At 37.5% G+C, this 20,048-nt stretch overlaps 1 protein-coding gene and 1 long non-coding RNA gene across 3 annotated transcripts in view; one reads left to right on the top strand and one right to left on the bottom strand.

Annotated features, from left to right (window-relative positions):
* The window catches only part of LOC126052495 (uncharacterized), a 55,923-nt gene extending 53,987 nt beyond the window's left edge, over positions 1-1,936 (top strand). Inside the window, exon 3 of the long non-coding RNA XR_007510054.1 lies at positions 1,829-1,936. This is a non-coding gene — a long non-coding RNA (uncharacterized LOC126052495). The remainder of the gene's footprint in view (positions 1-1,828) is intronic.
* The window catches only part of NGF (nerve growth factor), a 34,843-nt gene extending 15,226 nt beyond the window's left edge, over positions 1-19,617 (bottom strand). For both annotated transcript variants that reach the window (XM_049833223.1, XM_049833224.1), the window contains exon 1: positions 19,496-19,617. The gene's annotated coding sequence lies outside the window, so the exon portion shown is untranslated. The remainder of the gene's footprint in view (positions 1-19,495) is intronic.
* Between the last annotated feature and the right edge of the window lie 431 nt (positions 19,618-20,048).

Here is a 20,048-nt window from a genome sequence, read left to right as displayed (position 1 = left end):
GAGAGCCTTAGAAATCGAATTCCTTATTTTCTTTGCAGTTGAAAATGGGTATTGACCCCACAGCAGTCAGATTCATTCTGTGCCTACCTTATTGTTACTACATTTAATTCATTTTGTTAAAAGTCCACAAAAGGTATGAGAATAATACTTTTAGTTAGCTTAAAATGTTAATATTTTTCTTTAAATCAACATGCCCCAAGTTGAATTAAATGTATAAAAAATCCTAAGTAATTGGGCAGTTGCTCATTAGCAATTTGACTTCTGTACTATCCTGTAAATTTGAGAAGTATGTAATTTCTAGATGACTACTGGATATAAGCAATGGAGAGCAGTGAGCTGTGTCCTGCTATACGTGAGGTGACATGCAAAGATTTGGGCAGATATTTGTATATCGTCTCATTGCAAAGCCTGAGCTGGTTCTGAAGTTTGTAAAGATGTAGTGATGCTCAAACTCTTGTACTCCACCTGCCTTTCCAATTTAATTTGTGTTGAAAACAATTTCCTTAGAATTTGTAAGTACTCCACTACAGAGATGTAAAGTATGGTGGGTTTTGCCATCTAAACTAAGCAAATAATTTGAAAGTTACTAAAGAGGTGGAAAAATGGGTTTTCCTTCTCTGCACAGCAAGACCCTTTTAAATCTGGTGCAATTTTGAAATGAAAGGGTAAAATCTCCTAAGAACAGGGTCTGTAGTAGAGATGTCCACAAAAATTCTGGAAATACCGCCAAATAAAACAAAGTAAAACACAGAAACACTGAAGGAGTTATCAGATTGCAGTATCATCTGTGTAACTGTTATAACGTTCTCTGGAAGCACAAGTAGTTCTTGCAGGAGAAATAAGAGTCTCCTGACATCTAGGGTAGTTTACCAAGAAAAACAGGAGGTTCTTACTATTGCTTAGACCTTGAAGCCATTTGTTCTAATACTTTGGCTCATATGGACATGATCAGAAAAAGGAAACTAGCAAATAGGCTTTCATCTTCAAGTTCTAGCACTTCAGAAGCAATGATGCTACATCATTTTCTATGAAGAGACAGAGCTGTTTTGTAAACTGTGGTGCTGCTGGAATTTTTACGCATGTGCATTCATAATTCATATGTTTGTACTTGGTTTCTGTGTAAACGTGTTGACATTATGCAAAACGCTCCATACCTACATTTTTCTTCCTGTAAGTTTTCTGTTCTGAACTGTTTTCAGCCAAGAAGATTGTCTTGATTAATTGGCAGCAGATTAAACTGTTGCAAAGCTGATCTGCATAAGTGTTCAGGATGTTTGGGAAACAGATCCTATTTCTTCATACTCTTTTGTTTGCCTTATTGTCCTTATTTGTTTGTTATATTTTTGTGTGTACGTGTGCTTCAAGTGGTAGAAAAACAAGTGTCTGTTTGTACTGGTTCCTTCTCTCTTTACCGTAATCTTTTTTTGCAACTTTCTTTATGGAATGAATGGATTAAAAAGCAGTAGGAGAATGGGATTACCATCACCAAGTCCAGCCCGTGACTGCTACTGTGACTAAGTGGTACAGCAACAAACACACATGATATGCACTTGCACTAAATCATTCCATTAGGGCTGGACCTGTGCATTCCCTGACTAAATAGAACAGCTGTTCTGTGCAACAGTTGTGGTGATTTGGTAATGATTTGCCGGGCAGCACACTCGAGGACCAAGCAGTATATTCCTGCTGGTAAAATCTCATATTCTGTGGAACTTAGTCCTGCCCCTGGTCATGCTTAAGTCTTGACATACTCTTTTTTGTTTCCTCTCCAGCTCCAAGTGCTGTCGCTCCACATGCTTTTTGACTCTGTCCTCTCCTTTATTTGCAGCTCTCCCTGACTTCTCCTTTCACATATTGAGACCGGCTGCCTCAGAGTTGCTGCCCTACCCAATCTTCGCTGCAGTGCACGTTGGACCTCTTGTCATCTAAGCATCTTGGCTTTCATCTTCTGCGGAAGGTATTTACTCATTGCTGTATTAACCCATTGCACAGCGACTTGCACAGTTGCAATGCTAGACAACTGCTGGCAACCATAAAGAGAGGTAGTAACAAAATGTAGTGGATTCTGTACATTAGCAACAAAATACATATTCAGAAAAACTAATTCAAACTGCATTTCCTTGTACTAAGTAAATACAGTGACTTGATTTAGGAGATTGCTCCATTCCTATGCTCTGAGAATCTCAGCTCTGTTGTAGTTGAGACCCTGACACTAAACCTATGAGGCCAGAAAAATACAGTCCAAACTTCTGCACTGTGTAAAGCTCCCAGCATCCTGAATGTGTCAGGCAGCTGCTGCATAAAAAATTCGACTGATGCTCCCAGAGAGCAAAGATAGTTTGAACTGGGTCCATATTTTAGCTAGTGTGGGCTTCTGGGCGCAGACCCAGTGAGTAGTGGGCGAGTAGGAGTTTTCTGTCTTTGCATTATGTCAGAGTTTGAGGAGAGGCAGCTGGTGTGAATGTTTTAAGATAGGTTTTTCTTCCCCACCCAGACATTTAAGGTGAAATGAAATTTAAAGTGAAACTTAAATGTGGGAAGGGGTTTGTCTGGATCTTGAACCAGCAGCCTCTGGAGCCTGACCACTCTGCAACATCCTTACCTCACACAAAGCTTGAACGGTGATCAGTGTAATATGCAGAGAAGTCAATGATCATACAAAGTACAAGATGTCCTCCCTTGCTGGGAGTCCACAGCTGTCTCTGAAATAAAAGCTTGTGTCTTTGAACAGTTCTCCTGATCACACAGTTATTCTGTGCAACAGGACAGTTAAACAGAAAAGTGTTTGTAAAGAAAAGATTGGATCCTTTCTCATCTTGTTCACTCCCTTACGCATGGGAATACTTTAAGCAAAGAACAAAGTGCAAAGAAGTTTAAATGAAGTTCAGGCTTCAGCAACCTCTGCTTAAGAATAGGAGACAGGGAGTTGGACTAACCTGTCAGCCTCAACAATTCTTATAAATCTGCATGTGGCAACACACTTGCGTTAGGAACATTTGCAGGGTTCTTATATGTTTCCTGGCATCATCTGGTTGCTAAGTGCATTTTTTGCTACAGTCAAAAAGTATAATGGGGAAGACACGTCTCTTTCCTTTTAATTGTGCACTTGCATGTTTCTGTCACTTTCTAGAGCTCTCTTTGGCCTTGTTCTACGTCTGAATAAATCTGAATGCCTAAATTGCAAAGCAATGCTAATCACTGGTGTCGTTGCACATCTTTACGCTGTTCACACTTAAACTTTCTGTGGGGTTCACTGACTTCCTTGGTATGCAGAGTTTGAAATGTGGGAATTCTAGTAAAAGTAGGCCAGGATTAGAAGATTACTGTTACTGTGTTTACCAGCATGTTATTTTCCTTGCTGTCTTTTATTATATTAGGTATGAACCTTTTTTCCATTTCCATTGTGAGAACAATTAATAGGTTGAATGTGTGAACTCTTGGAACTGGGATGGTTAAACTGCTGTTAACAAGTTTTCTCATCCTATGCTCATCAAAACAATCTTGCAGAAGCTGATTAAACAAAAACTTATTTTAGTACCATATCACATACCTTATAGAAGATATAAGGGAAGGAGTTGGAGTGGGAAGAGGTACTTCTGAAAGTTGTGGAATGGCAACTTGCTATATGAGTGAGAACCTACGGCTACAGCTGGTAGGTACAATGCAGCTTGAAGTTTAGATCATGCTTTTTCCAGTTTAGTAAGGGAAAAATGTTGCGAGCAAATGCACATATGTTCGTAGCATGACTAGATATGAAAAGCCTTTGGTTGCTTAAACTACTGAGAAGGATGGCAGTTCCAAAACCTGTAAACTCATCAGCTTGAGGCAGCACTGCAGCTAGCTATGGTATGCAAATGCTGTTGATACCAGTACTACGAAATGGAGCATGTTATTCAAACCAGTGTGGATAAAGAGTCATGGCCTGCATGGAAGAGTGCTGTGTGCAAACTTTGATGTTAAAAAACGGTAACTTGAACTCACAGATATACTGATTACCCTGCTAAAAGAAGACTTGGAATCTCTTCCCAGAATTACAGCACTTTAATTAGAAGAATGTAGGCAAAGTCTTAATCTTGTTAATAGGGATAGACATGGATAAGGCAGAGACGAAATCCACAGCAGTATAGCCTAAACATGAAAATCAATGGCTTGGAGGCTAGTAACAGTAATGCTAGCTACAGCAACAAAACTGCTCCCTGTCCCTACTTTTAGTACAAGACTTAAGCTTGACAGTGAATAAGTTGGAAGAAATACCTCTTCTGCCTTGTAACATTGAGCTATATCACACACAGCAATTTGAAAATACATAGCTGAGAAGTAGGGAAAGGTATTTTAAATTTACAAACCAAATCTACAGATAGGTGATTATGTTCTTTAAATTTCCTTTTAGCCCTTCTAAATTCTTGTGACGTTCAGGGATCAATAAGAATCTCATGTGTAGCTTATTCTGATGGATGTTAATCTTTCCCTTGGCTTTGCAGTCTGCTTGAAATAGTACTTGTTTCTTCATGTCAGGCCTCTGGCAATGCTTACTGGAGTCAGGATTACAGTCCCCAGTGAATCCCATTTTTACTGTCATTAACTTTCTAAACTGTTCCCTGTAGTTGGCAACCTTTCTGGAGACCTACTTAGTGGGAAGCTGGGAGAGTGATGTTTTTGTCTGTCTAGAATCATTGTGCCTTTAACTGAGATTTTTTTAACTTTGTCATTAAGTCCATTTACGTTGTAGGCATTTCATGACAATGATAACATACTTTGCTGACTGTGTTTCTGTTGTGATTTACCTATTAATGTATGAAAAGAAAAAAAGCTCCATGTTTACTTAAGATTTTTACAAGTAGCTTTTTTTTTTTCTTCCATTAACTTGGTTAATAAATTCAGCAAATTTTTGGATTGGAAATTAGAGACATGGCTCATATGCAGATTCTGTGCTATGTTCTAGCTAAGGAAGTGGCTAGATTTGTTTAGCAAAATACAGATGCTCTGGTTTCAGTAGCTACTTGTATAGATAGCAATTGATACTGCTGTCAGAACCCATAAACCCTGGGTTTATGGTTGGTTCCAAATTAGGGACAAATCTTGAGCAGAAAGCAGCAGGACCGGAAACATTTCTCCCCCAAATGACAAGGACTTTGTGGTGAACAGAAAACACTGGCTGCAGTATTGCTTTCTGTGGTCATCAGTCATATAGCTGTGTAACAGATCATAGGTTACAGGTTACTTTTCTTCTCTTTGAATGTGAGTCAGGGGTGACCAAAACTCTGTGAGTTAAGACATGAGCTTGACAATGATCACTTTAGCAGTTGGGGAAGGCAAATACTTGCTTCTTAATAAAAAAAAAAGCAAGCTGATTAATCAGCTGAGTCATCCTGCTCTACTTCAGTGTTGGTATGAATGGCATTCCCTACGGATTGGCCTACACAGAGGGCAATGTCAAACCATAATCAAGACTGAGTGACTGAGTTCAGTCAAATGTTTCAAAATATCACCCATGAGTTTTAGATAAAATAAAAAGTAGGAATATTCTGAGTCAAGGAGTTAATTGCTTTCTGAAAACTTGTATTGTTCTTTGCAATAATTTTAAGATTTTCACTAGGGCTCCCTCCAAATAGAACTTTATTTCCATTTTACAGGTTTACATTAGCTTACACTGTAACGTACAGATTAACAGACTGGAACACCTGCCCTCTCTCGTATTCTTCTTTCTGAACAGTGCTGCGATGCTGCTTTGTTTCTGGGACAGATAATTTGCAGACACTCTAGGAATTAAAACAAGTTTTTAGAAGCTTTTAGAAAGATAAATGTTTGCCAACCTCTTGCAAGTATTACTACTAGCAGCAAAAATCACACATGAAAGGGAAATGGGGTATTTTAGAGTTAAGTCAGTAGGTCTTCCAGTTATTATTTTTATAGAATTAATCCCCAAAGGATATTTCTATGGGGATTGTTTCTTACATCTAGCAAAAATTGTTTCAAATAGAGCTGAAGACAGGTTATGTCAAATTTTTTGCAAGAGTTTGCCTAGTTGAAAATAATGGTGGTTGTTTTTTGTCTGGTTCCTGGTGTGCCCCAGGTTGTATGCAATGATGAAGAATTTATCATCAGCACATCTGTAAATGAATCATGTTTCTTCCTGCACCCACATGGTTGCACAATTTTACTGGCTGCTTGCTTTGATGAATATTTGATATTTGTCATATGAAGCTATTCCATCACATTTGTAATATCGGAAATTCTAAGCACACTTAACACCTTAATATGATGTCACAGTTAATGTATTCATAGTCATTTTGTGGCCCAATACAATATGACACAGTAGTCTTCTTTAATTACTGATCATATAAAGCTAAAAGTTACAACACAGACATCTGGCTGCAAATCATGCATCTGGATTAAACATTTTTCTCATCTGGCTGTACTATACTATGTAGCACAGACTGTGCAAAGCAGGTGGTAGAACCTTAGGTAAGATCAATTATTACAAAGTAAGCAATTACTCTTCTTTCTTGTTTTTTTTTTTTCAGTGGATCAAGATGATAAATTTATCTCATGCTGATAAGGCTTCACTCAACACAAATGCTGGAAATGGAAGATTCTTCCTTTTCCTTTTTATTTTATGATTTATTGAATGGTGGCATTGCTGGGAGAAAAGTGAAATAAAGCTGAAGGAAATAGGAGAAAGAGGTTAAAGGGTTTTGTCAGAGCTCTTCTTTGGAGTTCAGTTCTGTTTCCTCTACTTCGTGCTTTACCATGAGTCCATGCTGCATTGCTTCTAAGACAGGTAATGTGGAGATCCCCCATATGAGTGGGAAAGGTGGGAAGGGATATAAATTCTTATTCCAAATTCACACTGGACCTTTCAGTAAGAAGTTTTACTTGTTACTAACTCACTCAGAGTATAAAACTAATTTTCGGTTCTGGTGTTCTGTGCTGGGTAACATAAACCAAAATTTGGGGTTTTTTCTACCTTTATGTTCAACCCTAGATTTTGTAAAGAATCTAGGCACATTTACTCCAAAGCTCATATACTGCACCTACAACTTACGGTCTGCTGGGAACCTGCTGGTGATACATACGAGCTGTCTGATACTGGTTTTGGTTTCTGTTGTCTAGTCGTTAGTCACAATAGAGGAAGCATAATAAAATGCATAATCCTTTCCCTATGTAATTATGACTCTAGTTTGTATTTCAGTTTAGTGCGGATCACTCAGCAGTGTGCAGGACAGAATGAGAACAACTGCCTGAACAGAATACCTAAAAATATTCTCCCATAATGAAAATTAGAAACTGCATCCTTTATGAAATGTATGCATTTGCACAGTAGGTGAAGTGCCAAGTGAACACATTCACAAAGTGTTTGGCACTCTTCTGCAGGCAGGACAGCATGTCATGTCTGGACTCTACATGTTCTCTAGCTCCACAAAAAGCATCAAGAAAAGTTTGATTTCAAATCTGTATTTCCATGTTTTGTGTGCCGATATTAGTTAGTTCAAATAACCTGATGTATTTGAAATTCACTGTCATTATATCACTTCACACTGTATGTAACCACTTATTTCCTTTGTCTGGATATTTGATGTGCACCTTGTTGGATTTATTACAGTATTATTTGTAAATGCTTTTGTCTGTTGAATCAATTGTCAGGAACAATCATAATAGTTACATGAAATCAATTTTATTCTGATTTGGAAGGAAGGTAGTATGCATGAGCATATAGTGGAAAAAGACAAAAGATGATATTTGTTGCCAGATGTGATCTATAGTATGAAAATCCTAAGTGCTGTTGAGGAGCGGCACTCCACAGATTGTTGTCATAATCATGGCATTAGGAATAGATTTGTCTTAGGTATTTGCCTATTTTTACTACAATTTTCATCAGGTGGTGAATACATGACAAGTTAGATTGTCTAACACCAGAAAAAAAGGTTTGGTTTTTTTTGTTTTGGTTTGGTTTTTTTTTTTTTTTAATAATGTATGCCTAGCAGGTTTGTGATTTAAAAATATTTTTAAAGAGGCCTATTATGTTTGCATTTAGCATATTTCCACTTTTCTGTGGTTTTTTGGGGATTAATATTACGTTCAAAGCAGATAATCAAGTTATACACCTTACAAGATAATTTTCTGCCTGCTTAAAATGAAAACCAGGGGGAAGTTTTGATGATTAGGTGTGTACCTAGTTTCTGTGCACTATGTCAGATTTTAAATATACGTCACTTGGAAATGAGGTTTTGCAAATTTGTTCTATTTCAAAGATAGAGAGATGACCTATAAATCTGGCCAACAATATAAATCAGTTTTTCTGTGGCATTGGAAAGGTGTTATTTGTTTGAAATTATTTTCTTTCATTTTCAAGTGATGGCATGGTCATGGGTCAAGTGCTGAAGACTGAATTCAAATTACTTGAATTCTTTTAAGAATTTGAACTATTGAACAAAGGTAAGAAATTCTACAGTTCATTAAATAGCTTTCTGATAGAAAAAAGGGAATGGGAGAAATAAGAAGGAGAGGGCCACATGCTTTTCTCTCTCAAAACACACAGAGAAAAACAGTGGTCTTTAGTACAGTCCTTCACAACACTAGTCTGTTTCACAAAGGCCGTTTAGAGTGCAGGAATGCACATCTAGGGAGAGCTCACGGATCAAAGTCCTTCTAACGTGTGTGATGCTGCATGCTTTGGCAAAGCCAGAAACTCACACTTTTGGCATATATAAAGTGTCCTGGAATGTGAGGCTGAGCAGCGAACCTTTGCACTCTTCTGTTTACAGCATGTGCTTGAGAAAATGATGAGAGGAAGCTTTGGCAAGAATGACTGGGGCAGGGAGGGTTTGGATCTAGGCAGAACAAAACCATAGATGTTGAATGTTTATAGCATTGATAAGAAACACCAATAATGAGGAGAGGAATGGAGAGGATTCTTGACATGGAAAATAAAAGCCTGCCTAGTTTCTGTGGCTTGACATTTCTGTAGATAAAACTCAAGCTACCACACAAATGCAATGCATAACTGAGTATACAGTTTTCAGTTGCTGCATACACTTCAAACTGAGTTCAACAAAGAGCATCACCTGTTTTTAGTCTGTTTTAATACAGAAATGACACTTGTGAAATGACACTGTGAACCCTTGACCCAATGACCCTTGAAATTGTTGAGTGTCAATCACATCTGACAGAAGGTTAGAATTTTTAAAGCTGATAGGTTTCTACATAAAGATAATATGTTAAAGATGATATGTTTCTACAAGTTTGATGAAAATGCAGGATAGGTAGAGGTCCTGACCAAAATAAAAGCTATGGCGTTCGAGGTCCATTTGATTAGAGAATTTATGTTAGGGCAGGCATGTGCACCTGTATGTCCTAAAAGTTATTGAAACCTCACAGATGCTTGCAAGTTTAGTAGACACCAGAAGCTCTCACCACCACAGAAAGCAAGGTTTCATAATTTTTGCTGCTTATTCTACTGCTTGTTTTACTGCAGTGAAGGGACTGAAGTAAAAATACAAACCCAAAGGAACAGAGAAGGGTAGACCCTAAACTATTTAACATGTGTGTCTGTGACCTGCAGCAACAAATAATTTTTGCAGTTAATGTAAATATGAAAAGTATGACGAACAAAAAAAAGGAAAAAACTTTTCATAGAGCATTATGGATCGCTTAGTAAACCGAGCATAAGCAAATGACACATGTTATGAAACAGCCAGTATGTGGTAGGAATATCGAGGAAGGCCATCCATAGATTAACAAAGAATACTAGCCTTATTTACAGGGCTGGAGTCTTTATTATGGGAAGAAGTGAGTATAAAACAACCTTGAATGAATGTCAGATAATTGATTGAAAAATAACTGGCTCCATGCTGTACCCACAGTAAAAAGAGTTAAAACAGGATAAAGAGACAGATTTCTCTCTGTACATATTTATTTCTCCTGACACAGTTTGTGTACTCTTCCCTTCCAGGTAAGAACTGCAGGTAGTACAATCAGTTTTGTTGAGGGAAATGAATAAAATTGCTAACACTATGATCAGAAGAAAGAATGATCAACTTATTCCCCTTTAAAGAGAACTCCTTTAACATACTATCACTACATAAGAATGACTGCGCTGAACTGCATGAAAGGCTCATCTTGTCGATCCTGTCTCTGACAGAGGCAAATAAAAGATCCTTAAGGAAGTGTCTAAGAGCAAGATAAGCATATAGTGGTACTTTTCCAACCACTCTCCTATGTTTCAGCAGTGTCTGGATGAGCAGCTTTCTGTGTCAAAGGGGTTTTCTGTGAGTTTAAAATCTTTGGTATATTTCCCTTCCACATACCTGTCTAGCTATTCCTTGAATCCATTTATATTTTTAGAAGCAAAATACCTTGTGACTAGGAGTTCTGCAGCGAACAACTGCTTTCTGTTGTTACTGAACCTTTCATCAGGTGGTTCCCTTTGATGCACTTAGCTTTTGTAGCAGGAGAGGCACCAAGCACATGAACCTTCTGATTCTGCCCATGATTTTAAGCCCCTTTGGACTTCTACTGTTTTGCTTAAGTCCAAAAAGAAGACTTGGGCCTAGTCCCCAGTACAGCAGCCAAATAGTGAGGAAAGAATCTAGCCAGTGAAAGGATATCTTTTTTTATAGGTGATGGAAGCACTTAACCCAAACTCTTGGTCAAAGGCAATATATGATAAAAAGAGAAAGTACCAAAGCTGATGATGGTGAACTGCAGCTAGCTGGAAAGGAAAAGCAAAAAAGAAACCCCTAAAACAAACCCCCAGACTAAGTAATGAGAGAAAGAATGGGTGGCTTCTCATATGGAAAACCTTGTAGGTGCCAAAACAATAATAAATACAGGTCATAATTACATGGACATCACCCTTCATCAGTGGAGCCAGGAGTGAGTCTTACCTAGGAGACTGAATGTCACCCATAATGCTGTTCCTTGGTTCTGAGTTCCTTAAAGAGATGCTGTATGGCTGTGTACTCTGCTCATCCCCAGAATTCTGCATTGGTAACATCTATCCAAGAAAATAATATTGCAGAAAGTTTGTTGCTTGTTACTGACTACCCAATCCTAGTCCTCTAGGAAATGGTACATAGATGCTTCTTTGAGCAGGAAGCTGGGCAGATGACCTCCTGAGGTCCCTTCCAATTTGATTTATTCTTTGATTCTACACTTTTCAATATTTAAAGGCCATCTTCCTCTCAGGGAACCCTGTATAACTGGCTAGCTTAATTTGTTCTGTATACCCTTTTTTTTTTCAACAAAAATGTATTTATGTTTGTCACTTTGAAGTATTTTCCATGTTGAAAGTCCAATACAAAGCTTAGTCCTTTTCTAGATGTGTGAAGATGGTAGCAATAATTAGAAAAAAAAAAGAAAATGTAACTGCATTTATTTTTCCTGCTACTAAGAATTATTAGGAGATCAGAAACAAACAAAGTATACAAATGTGGCATTTTCTTGTATCAGCAATCTGAACAAACTTGTCAAACATGATGCTGTACGTGGTATCCATAATTCTACTTGTATTCATAAGGTACTAGCACACACAAAAAAAGACAGAAAGCTATGAAAAACTTAAAGATACCTGCTATGTTATTAATTTTGGATGTGGAATTTCCTGTTCTCTTACTGATACATAAGGAGCATATACCCATTGACCACAAAAGTCTCTTAAGAGATTTTCTTAATTCAGACAGAAAGCTGTATCTTTTGCAATGCAAACTGTTAACCACTGTCAGTGTGCAAGGTAGACAGTAGGGAGTACTCCCTTTATTCACGTGGGGCATGTGTGCAACATCATTCTCCAGCAAGGCGTCTGGTAGAAAATGGAAGTGAAATAAGACTATACTTGGGTTAGTGAAGTTATAACCAAGCAAACCTATGGAACCTTGATATATTAGTACAAAACAGAATAAAGTCAGTGGTTACTTGGGAATCCATTGTCTTTCTAGAGAATCTGAAAATCACTCAAATTTAATGAAATGTAGCTGCACAAAGTAAAAGCAACAATCCCTATATCCACATGCATATTTAGTTCAAAAGCATTAATGTGTTAATGTAATTCAGAACATTTACATCCCCCTAAGATTACATGCATGTGTATTGTCTCATAGGTTTTGAGCACTTCACACTCATGGTGTATTGATTCCTTGAGCTCTGTAGAGATAAACAGCAGTAAAATTTGAATGAAGTATGAAACTATACTAAATGTGAATTATTAGAAAGCATTTCTTTTGTTTGTTTCTAACTTACTGAAACCTTAGGAACAAATGGACACAAATTTAAAAAACAAAAGCAGCATGTATGGTTTGTTTCCTAGGGACTTCCAGAAATGCAAGTGGAAGCTGATATGCAATGCAATGTAAGTTAGCGTACTTCTCTTAGCAAGTGCCCTATAGAACACATTATTTGTGGGTATCTCAGTTTTTAAATGCCCTATTTTCAGTTCCTGGGATCAAATTTCCAAAGCTGTTGCACTCCCAAACTCTACATTGATTTTCAAATGCTTCAGAACCTGCTAAGTGGGTCCTAAATACAACACACAAATACAGTGCAACTGGAAATTAGTAGCTGCTTTTGAAAAAAAAAATTGGCCTTTTTGTTGTAGATCATCCTGCCCTAAAGCAAGTTGTCCTATGAAGTCACAAATCTATGGGCAGCAGCTGCCTGCAAACTGTAGCAGTCCATCAATTGCAGTTAGAAAGTTTGCTTCATACATGTGAAAAAGATGAAAAATTTGTACATTTTCGGAGGTGGCTGTTCTATGCCCCCTTGCCCGTTATTAATGAGGGAAAATACCATTGTTGAAAGGCTGCTGTGCAGAACTGTTAATTTTCAGTCTGAAATATGAAAGCACCAGAAAATTAAGGATATGGACAGCTGCAGTGTCAAAAGACATCCATGCTTGCACAGCTTGACAGTTGATTTTTGCCTACTGACCCACTGCAGCTGACATGCCCTGCTGACCCTCCCTAAAGGCCACAGTGTGATCATTTTCATGCTTAGTGAAAGTACAGTTCCTAAGTAGGGCTGAATTTATAGTTATGTTCATCAGAATTGTGAGTTGTTCTTGAAATGTGTTAAGCCATGAATAGTTCAAATGAGTGATTTGTATGGCTGTGGTAATGCACGTGCCTGAAACACCTTGCTGGTGTGGGGCTGATACACAGGGCGTCTCAAAAGGATCGTGAAATAATGGGCAGGAAATGATGCATTTTGGAAAACGTAGGCTGTGTCATTCACCACAGGGCAAATCTCTTTGTGAACAAACACAGCTCTTTTTTCATACCTGAATCATCCAGCACATAAAGGCTTCAAAAAAAAAAAAGATATGTTTCAAATAGAAAAACTCATATTCTGTGAGCCAGAGCTGTTAAACATATCATAATCGAATTAATATATAGCAATGAGGTGCTTGGCAAATTTCCATCACAAAAATTTCAGAACTTTTTTTTTTAACAGCCTGGATCACATATGGTTGTGTAAAGAACAAAATAAAGACAATCAAAGTAAATCAGTGAACCAGACCACAGGAAAATCTGTGTCACCTTTATACCTGTACAATACAGAGGGAAAAATATGAAACAATTAAGAATGGGAAAAAATCAAAATAGTAATGTTTAGACTAGCAAATAGGAAGTTGTCAAAGACATAATCTGCTTCCCAGCATTATTTATACTGGGCTAATTTACTCGTTGTAGGTTAGAACTGTCAGAAACAGTCTACTATTTTATTAGTTTTCTGAGCAGTTAACAACTAACTGAGCTAAATCAATTTTTGTGGCATACTCTTTGACACAGCAACATTTCTCAAAAGTATGGCAGTTCAAAATAAATGGCCAAGCCTGAGTGTAAGAAGCAGATTAATTTTATCCATTATTCATTCATTTCATTAATTTTATTACTGGAAGGAGCTTCATGTTTGCATAACATAAATGTTCATTATGATTTTGTCAATAATATGTAAACCAAGACCCAAAACAAAGTCAAGGAAATTGTCTTACCTTGTATTTGACTTTTTTCTGTCTTTGTGCTTGAATCTTTTTCCACTGAAATCAATGGGAGTTTTGATACGTAACAAGTCAAGCAGAATCTGATCTTTTATTAGCACATTATTATGGACCCTACGGGAACACAAAATTTGATTTTGGAGCCAGGAACATAAATTATGGAAAGATTTTTTGGAATCAGTTTAATGGTTTGTGTTCAATGTTCAGTTTTAGAAAATCCCTGTACAAAAGAAGTCTTCAACTACATCAAGTGGTCTGGTTACTGCAGGTACGATTTCTGACAGCAATCAGAGTTGTGTTCAGAAAGTATTTGTAGGTACTGTCAGACTGAGGGGGGACTGTGTTAGGGTTTGGGTTGCCAGGCCACACAATTCCTCAGGATTTTTGCTATGCGTTGTCACCATCTCACAATTTCTTCCGGGGAACACCACTATGAAATGTGGAAGCTGTGTTCGTTCATATGATAAAACTGATCGCAGCAACAGAGAATGAGTCTGATAGATCTTGATTTGGGTTATCTGATAGTGTCAACTACTATGCCATAAAATCTCAAAGCATTGTTGTAAATGTAAGAGCCTAGGAAAAAAAGAAGAAAGGCTCTTTATTGGGAAATAAACATTGCCTCCAAGATAAGGAAAAGTCAAAGGTGTTTCATTCATTGAACAATGGCACAGGAAATTCAAAGGATGCTACAGAAGCCTGGCAGTCAAGCCATCAAGCATGTTATTTCAAACTACTTCATGCAGTCATTTTAATTTTGGATTTAGATAATATGCCAGAGAAGTCTTGTTCATGTATACATGTATTTAGGGCCTGATTTATACATGCATACAGCAATTTTCATCTTAGTGGCTGTATACAGGCTCAAAATATTGAGCAGCGCCTTGCATATTTTCTCCTGCTGTACAGTAATGGTGTAATCTAAATGTCTTTCACATGAATATAGCCATACAGACATTATGCCTTGCCTGAAGATAGTCAAGTACTGTATCTTTCTGTCTCTCATTCTTCTAAACATATGAAAGCAGCTGTGCAGTGTGGTATACCTGGGTGTGCTTCATTTGGAGCTAATGCATTCAGAGACATGCTGACTAGTGAATTGCTGTAGCCAACTCTGTATATCCTTAGTGACTTCCCAACTCTCTGCCAATTCAGTCAGCGTTTTATGTCTTCATTTGTGTATCCATTAAATTTGATTTCATCCCTTCTCCTGTGTTCACATAATTGTGTACGAGTGCCAGGTGTTAACATTCTAGTACATCATAACTCATTTGCAAGTATTTAATGATCTCAGAGAAGCAAAATTTGTAGGCACAAAATCCCACTTTTACACACAGGAAGTTCTGTATAATTGTAGTGTCTCTTTATGTATGCTACAGGCCGAAAAACACATTTAATGCATCAACAGCAAGTCAGCTACACTTGGGGATAGGTTAGCAAAGTCAGGTTGACATCTCACGTCTCCGCCTTTCAACCTCAGAATATGCTGGCGGTTCTTGGCATTCAGGTTTCACTGTTTGCATTGCCATTCTCTGGACTGTTGCATTTTGCAGGGTGATGCAGTTCTCAGAGTGAAAGGTTTATTGTCAGTGTAATTAATGATGGAATATTTCCATGCTACTTTTTACTTAGGTGTATGCATAGTATTTTTAGTGAAAGCAGTTAGAAAAGTTTTGAGTTCAATAATGAGTTTCAAATAAGGTGTCATCTCCACAGATAAACAGGCCACAAAAATATGCGATAGAATTGTATTTTCCCATTTGCAATATATTTCAGTGAATTTCACAAGATCAACCAGTACTTTTGTAGGCCTTTCTCCAGTATCTCAGTCATAATCTATTTAGACATTGCTTTGCCTGAATAGCTGTAAATCTCAGCATTAATGGCTTTCCATAGTGGAAACTTATATTAGCACATGCCTACACCTAATTCTTGAACAACAACAAAAAAAAGGAATGCTATCTTTACCTTTTTGTTTTGCCAGAATTGCCATTTTTTCACAAGTGAACTAGCAACCCATAGTAAATATTACATTGTCACCTTTTTTTTCTTGCTAGGACAGGTCAAGTATTTGACAGGCTGAAACACTGAGGAGAAGGTTGGGGTGTCTGTACTAGAACAGATGTTCATCCAGGTCAGTACTGTGTCTCCTGTAGTAGCTAATAGTGTTTAAGGAGTGGTGTACAAATAGGACAATGCTATGGTTATCATCTCCTTGGTGTACTCTCCCACTCAGCAGTCATTTTTGGATCACAGATTTCCAGAGCCGCAGGTAGTGTCTTTGCTTTTAGTATGTCTAATTATTTTCTGAACCCCTGCAAACTACAATATCCAGTGGAAAGGAATTCCATAGGTCAATTATGCATGGAGAGAGGAACCACCTTCTTTTGTTTGCCTTGAACTTGCCACCTACTAGTTTTATTTCCTACTCCTCAGTTTTTGAACTGGGAGATAAGACAACAGCCATTTGCTTTTAAACATCTTAAGGACAATTGTGGTTATAAATATCTTCATTATACCCCTCCTCAGCTATCTCTTTTCCAGACTTAGAAATCATCATGTATGTAGTTTCTCTAAATATGGAAAATGTTCCAGGGCTTTCATCATCCTGCACCTTTTCTTGTTTTACTTTATTCTTTTTCTGGCATGTAAATGGTGACTAGAACAAGCAATATTCAGGATGCGGGGACAGTATAGGTTTATATTGAGGGTCTGAGATTTTCTTCCCACCAACTAAGTTACGTAGCTTTAGTATTAGTGGAACTGGGCAGGTAGGAGTGCACATAACTCACATTAAAAGGTACTGTGATCCCTTAGCAAGAGCAAAAAAAGATTTTGCTTTGCTTGGCCACATAATTTTTGGTATAAATACACACACAGGTAAATATTTAATGAATTCAGCAGAGCTGCACAAAAGGCATTGCGTCAGGAGAACAAGCCACACACATCCTATAGGACATCTATCCCAGAGGGGGAGATGCTTCTATCATAGAAATGCTCTTAAATACACTGGCCTCTGTGACTGGGCTCAAGTCAAATTCAGCATAGGGAGAATTTCCTTCTTACTGTGAAAGAAATGCAGTTGTAGTTGTATTTTTACATGCACCTTTCACTTTCTTTACCATGAGGCAAGTTTCATGGAAGAGATGTTATCTTACGTTTCTATAAGTGTATGAGCTGATCTAATAAATGTTATAGTTCATGGTAACTTTCTGAATAAGCCCTTAAAACTTCTTTTCATGAGTGGGCAGTTGCCAGCAGAGGTCATCATTGCTGTAGCCGGTTTGAAAGAAGTTGAGTTTCACTAGCTTTTATTGGACCGAGATTTGAAGGATAGACAAATATTTCTAAACCCACCAATCCAACATTGACTTTTGGTGTTAGAATATTGAATCTTTTGGTATGAAAGCATTAATTTTATTAACCCTTTATTTTTTATCAGCAGAGTTTGTTCTTAAAATATAGACTAAAAAAATAGCAGAATTATCTTAAACTTCTTAAAATTACCAGTCTTTTTTCCACATGCCTTTAATTTAATTCAATTAATGCTAATTAATATGTATTCAATATTCTGTTGGCCCTAAAGGCATTTCGTAAAGAGACAGAAAGTCAATTAATAGAATTGCATTTAAAGGAACATTTTTATATGGGCAAAGCCATGGAGTAGTAGGGGAATTTATGGGGCTTATTCTATTGATTGAAATAATACAGTTTTTAAATTTGTTCTATCTGACCCTTGTTCTACGTATCTCATTAAAGACAGACATTTTACACTTTAAAATGCTAATCTGAATACGTATCTTAGGTATTTTTCTGACCTGTTTTTTTTAATTAACATCTTAACAGTGATTACATAGACTGCCTAGTTATTCTATATAACAGTTGTTTACTTAGCATATGGGTTAGAATGATCCTTTGTGCTTGTTGTCATTCCCTACTGAACTTAAATGAAGACATCTAAAAAGATAATTTAAGCTTTTGATTGGGAAAATGAACATTGCTTAGCTAAGAGGATGAGAAAAAAGAAAGCCACAGTTACTTTCTTTACTACCTTATTGTGAGGCTGACAGATCCCTTTAGGGTGAGTGGCTGGGATTGATCAAGATGTAAAATCACTTACTCTCCTGCACAGATTTGTCAGGAGGGCGCCTCTCCAGACCTTGCTGAGATTTGTTATAAAATGATTCATAAAAATAATCATTAATATATTTAAAGGCTAAATCTTTCTTATCATACTCATGTGAACACTCCAGTTTATTTGGTTCTTCATTCCATGACTCTAACCTCTTTGTGAAAGTGCAGAAAATATTGTAACCTGCTGTGTTTCAGACAAATGTCTGAAATGGTAGTTGTCAGCATTATTTTAAAAATCCTGTTTTCCATAATATCTGAAACAGCTCAGAAGTGCAAAGAATTTGAATGTACAGGCAAATTAGCTTCCTCTCTATCTTTTTGCAGATAATTGTCATATTTTATTTTGGCTTAGCAAAAAAAGTGCCCAAAAGACTTTATTGTGATACTATAATGCATGAAAACACCCATAAATTATCTGTCTAACAGTTACAATGCAACTTCGAAGTTGTGACAACTTGGAAAAACCAGCCTGACAAGCATGCTCACTTTTGCTGTTTTTCTAAAACTTCTTGAGCATATAAGGAGAATTTAAAGTGAAGAAAGCAACTGAAGCACAAACACTTTTGTTCTCAGCACACAAATTCCCTCTGCTCCCTGACTGGGGTCCCCATTTTTGTCTCTGAGTAGTGTATCAGATAAAACAGTGTTATCACCCGGAATAAATCAATAAACATTGTCAGTTTCATCCTGTCACTAACAGGCAGGCAGCAGGGAGTTTGTAAGCTTTTCCAAGTGGACATCCTAGAGGATACACAGTCTCTAGTGAACTACTGTTCTGCCTATAGCTAAAAGGTTTCTGCCTTGGGCCAGTCATGCTTTGATTTACCAGAATTCCAATTTATTTATATTATTAAAGAAAGGAGTTCTTATCTAGAGTAGAATTATCATAGGAAAAAAACCCAGGAAAGTGTTAAGTAAGCCTTAATATTCAGAACAAAGACAGTAAAGAATTTTCATATAGGTATAACTGCTGTATGGTGCAAATAAATCTAAGTTCTCATATACCTGGATGAAAAGAATGAGAAGAATACTTAGTTTCTCTAAAATTAAGCTGTTCTTACTGAAGATGTTTTTCAAGCTTTAAGCTTAAACACAAATACTTTATGAACACCTTCCAGATGTGCGTGGAGTTTAACCTGCATTAGTAGACGCAATTTTCAGTTTTACTAGACCACGCTTTTCTTGCAAATGCTATTTTTAAGCAATGAGCACTCTGTATTTCAAAGACATCTGATCTGCTCCTCCTCAAGAGAGTGAAAATCACTGTACAGCAAAAACACATTGGCTAATTTTGAAGATACCAAACTTCCACAACTGGTGCAACAGCCGCATTACTTGCTTTGTGAAAACTGTTGTGGGGTCACTCACCTCAGAGCAGTATCACTGGATGCCGGGGGTACAGGGAATCCGGAGGATTGTCCAAGCTGTTTTGTAGTCTGTAGCACCCCACTCCGTGGACACTTTCCCAAGCCAGAAGAGCCATTCACATTCCCTCTGCCTTTCCAGCCTCATTCACTGCTCTCAGGGCTCAGCTAGCTGCACTGACTCACAGAAATTAAGCTCCCTCTGGGTCCTAGTGCTGTAAACGTGTGGGAGCTGCATGGACTCGTAGGAATTCAGCCTTTGGCTTGGTGCCTAGTCCATGCAGTGATGCACAGATGTGCAGTGAAAGTTTCAAAGCATGCACTGGTTGTATGACTATGCATACATAATACCGAGAAAAACCTCTAACTTCCTGGTTCCACTGTCAAGAACTGAAACCCTCTTTAAGGGACGTTTTGTCTTCAGCGTTTCTACTTTGCATCTTAATCCTTGCACTCAATTTAAAGATGAGAGCTCACAGAAAGAAACTCTGAGCTCACTAATGAATGGATCCTTTCGAAAATCACCTCTAGAGTCCTTTATTCATGTCATGAGTCTA

This window comes from Accipiter gentilis, chromosome 29, assembly GCF_929443795.1.
Source record: "Accipiter gentilis chromosome 29, bAccGen1.1, whole genome shotgun sequence".
Taxonomy (NCBI): domain Eukaryota; kingdom Metazoa; phylum Chordata; class Aves; order Accipitriformes; family Accipitridae; genus Astur; species Astur gentilis.
This window is presented reverse-complemented; position numbering and strand designations above follow the sequence as displayed.